This window comes from Myotis daubentonii, chromosome 6 (assembly GCF_963259705.1).
Source record: "Myotis daubentonii chromosome 6, mMyoDau2.1, whole genome shotgun sequence".
Classification (NCBI taxonomy): Eukaryota; Metazoa; Chordata; class Mammalia; order Chiroptera; family Vespertilionidae; genus Myotis; species Myotis daubentonii.
The window spans coordinates 73,381,036-73,384,922 of NC_081845.1; the positions used below are offsets into that span (position 1 = coordinate 73,381,036).

General features: G+C 38.8%; 1 pseudogene; it reads left to right on the forward strand.

Moving 5' to 3' along the window:
- The first annotated feature begins 2,478 nt into the window (after positions 1 to 2,478).
- LOC132236516 (ADP-ribosylation factor-like protein 5A) lies at positions 2,479 to 3,003 on the forward strand (annotated as a pseudogene).
- Positions 3,004 to 3,887: the final 884 nt, after the last annotated feature.

The following is a 3,887-nucleotide window of genomic DNA, read 5'->3' on the forward strand; positions in this document are numbered from 1 at the left end:
CTGATGAACCTACACTGACACATCATTTTCACCTAGAGTTCACAGTTTATACTGGGGTTCACTCTTGGTGTTGCTTATTCTATGGGCCTGGACAACATTTTAATGCTACATACTCTCCACTGTAGTATCATTCAGAGTATTTTCATCATCCTAAAAATACACTATGCTCATATATTCATCCCTATTTACTATCTCCATAGTTTGGCCTTTTCCAAAATGTCATATAGTATTTAGCCTTTTCAGATAGGATTCTTTCACTTAGTAATATACATTTAAGTTTCCTTCTTCTCTTTTCATGGTTTAATAGCTCATTTCTTTTTAGCACTGAATAATATTCCATTTTCTGGATATATCAGTTTATTTATCCACTCACCCACTGAAAGACATTTTGGTTGCATTGCTTCAAAGTTTTGACAATTATGAATATTAACATTTGTTATTTAAAGAGAAATTATTAATACAAAGTCTCTGGGAAAGAATGGCCATTAGAAGTATAGTAGAAAGAAACATTTGCTCATATTTTGGTCATAGTATTTATCAAATACTATTGCATTGATTTGTTTTTTCTGTCTCCTGTTCTAAACATACAAATGTATACAAACCATATAATACTTTTTTTGTACTCCTAGTCCCTAGTATGGTGATGGCACATAGTAGGTTCTAAGTAACTATATGATGAACAGATACAGTGAGTTGGTTTCCTCAACTGAAAATAATTAAATTTGATGAATGATATTGAAAATGTATTATGTGATTTCGAATTGGTAATTGTTTGGCTAGAAAAATAAGACAAACTTATCTCCTTCCTATTCTAATTTGAAATACTCTTTCTGCCCCATAAATAAAGGTCCACAGAAAAGTTTTGCATGTAAAGTTAATATTATATCATGTCAGGCATAAAAGAAGGATAGGTTAGGATACACACTGAGAAGGTGATAAAAATTCTGTAAAGTGTTGGAGTAAGAAAATAAGATTTAATTAAGCTTTTATTTATTGCCAGACACTGTGTTGAGGGGGAAAAATGAGTAGAATATTATCTCCTTTCTAAGCAACCCACCCAGGCAAATGAAAAATGCTATGAGCAGGTTTTCTCAGTGAGAGGGTGGATTAGAGAAAGGAGAACCACCTAAGAGGCTGTAACATACTCCACACCCTCCTCTTCATTGCACCCAATTTCTGCCTCTATAGAGTGACTGGGCTATATTATTTTTAAAATATGTTTTTATTGATTTCTGAGAGGGAGGGAGAGAGAGAGAGAGAGAGAGAGAGAGAGAGAGAGAGAGAGAGAGAGAGAGAGAGAGATGATGAGGGAGAATCATTGATCAGCTGCCTCCTGCATGCCCCACACTGGGAATCAAGCCCACAACCCAGGCATGTGCCCTGGTTCATAGGTCAATGCTCAACCTCTGAGCCATGCCAGCAGGGCTGGGCTGTATTATTCCTCAAGAACCAACAAGGTCACGTTGGTTAAAAGGCTGATAATCATTACTAGATTGAATTGGAGAAAAGAACAAGATAAGTAATAACCATAACTTTTTAAATTTTCATTTAAAAAGATGTCATTGAAGCAAGGTCACTACAAATTTGTACTTTAAGGTCAAATAGATTTCAAGACGTATGACTGTAGTGTTTTGTAAAATGCTGCTAAAAATAAAGTAGTTCTCAAACCTGAGTCAGTACCAAAATCACCTGGAGGATTTGGTGCGAGTACAAAGGCCCAGGCCTCATCCCACCTGTCAAAGTAAAAAGGCTTTGGACACTTGGTAAAAACTGTGAGACAATTTTATTCAGGATACTGCAGTAAGGGAGGGAGATTTCTGTACGGGACTGAGCTCAGCTCTGCAGAAACAAAAGGTGAGAGGGTGTTTGAGTGCTAGGATGAGCTAGTGGAAAAGTACTGAAGGATGGGGTGGGGGGCGGATTTGTCAATGAGATTAGAGTATCCATGTTTGCTAATTGTCTGTTATTGAAGGTAGGCCTCCCACAGAGATGGGGAGGTGGAACATTATCCTCCTTGATTATAGTTCAAAGGCATGGCTCCCAGATCCTTGAGAAAGACATGAAACAAAAATGGCAGGAGGCTGGGAGAAGTTTTATATCTCAAAAGTGCAGAGAAAGAATTTACAATTGCAAGTTGCTAAAGTTAAATGCCCTAAAAAAGAGAGATCAGGCGCCTCTAGTGTAGTAGAAGACTATTCAGGAAGTTGCCCAAAAGGAGCTGGGGGACGACAATGGTCCAGGAGGCTAGTGGCAGACTGTGCATCGAGGATGTCCCAGAGTCGGAAAGTGCCACTGCGCAAGCAGCAGGGCCTCAAGGCCACCTGGGCTTTGCCTCAATCAGGTTCCTAGGCAACAGCCAGTTGCAAGGGAGCTGGGGCAGCAGAGGCAGAGGCTCCAGCGTGTCTTTCTCCTCTCGTTCAACCTGAGCCTGGGGAGGCCCGGAGGCCTAGGTGTCTGGAAGAGGTCTGCTGCCCGAGAATGGGAATTCTCTTCACCAGGACATAGAGACTGTTCATTGTTGGGCTGGATAGAGTTATCATTGTTGGGCTGGATAATGCAGGGAAACCTACCATTCTTTATCCGTTTTCTAAGAATGAAGTGATACATACATACATTCCTACCATAGGAAGTAGAAGAGATAATGATCAATAATACACGATTTCTAATGTGGGATATTGGTGGCCAAGAATCTCTTCACTCTTCCTGGAACACTCACTACACTAATACAGAGTCTGTAGTCGGTGCTGTGAACAGTACAGATAGAGAAAGGACTTCCTAGAGCAGAACTGTACAAAAATGTTAGCCCATGAGGACCTAAGGAAAGCGGGATTGCTGATTTTTGCTAATAAACAAGATGTAAAAGAACACATGACTGTAGCAGAAATCTCCCTGTTTTTTTAAATAACTTCCATTGAAAACCACCAGTGGCATGCTGTGCTCTTCCGGGTGAGGGATTATGCCCAAGGACTTGAATGGATGATGCCACAAGTTAGGATGAGATGATCTCTGCTGACCTCTTCTCAGAGACTTTGTAAAAGCAAAGTGCTGGACTTTACCTGAGAGCTGCAGAAATTAATGGTGCCGCTATATTCATAGTAAACTTAAACTTTTTCTATAAGAAGAAAAATCAAGACCACTTATTTGAATGTGAAGATTGCTTTCTCATTCATTATTTTCTTCCAAACCAAGGTCTCAAAGCTGTGATTGACGTTTTCCTCATAATGAATCCTCTCCGGACACGGTGTAGCCTGTGGTATGTGTAAAGGGAGGAAGACATTTTTAACTTTAAGAGCTTCATTGTGAGTATCACCCTCCTTAGATGAATGCTGTTCTCTGATGGTTCCTTTAAGTCAAAATACAAATCAGCACAGATATTTAGTTTCCAATATTTTAAAATGCAATGTTACTTATGAAAAGTATTTTTGCATAGTGCTGTGTATGTATTGTGCATATACCTCAAGTTCAAGTTAATGGCTTTGATTTATGTTCTGAAAAAGTGAGTAACAAAAATTTGTAATATTCTTATTATAACCCATAATGAGTTAAGTACTGCCAAGTACTTTTCCCTATGTTTTCTGTATTGTACTAATCAACTCTCAAAAATCATCGAGTTGCTCTTTAAAAAAGAAAAGGAAGGAAGGAAGGAAGGAAGGAAGGAAGGAAGGAAGGAAGGAAGGAAGGAAGGAAGGAAGGAAAAAATATTTTAGAAAAATAAAAGGAAGAAGCCTGTGTAAAGTTTAGTCTTGATCTAATCTAAGGGGAATCCTAAGACCGTCTTGATCATTCTGTTATTGATAGAAGTGGGGTTCTGTTGGAATAAGTATTTCCAGAGGCCCCCATGAGAAGATGAGATATGGCAGAAATTTTTATATCCATGGAATTAAAAT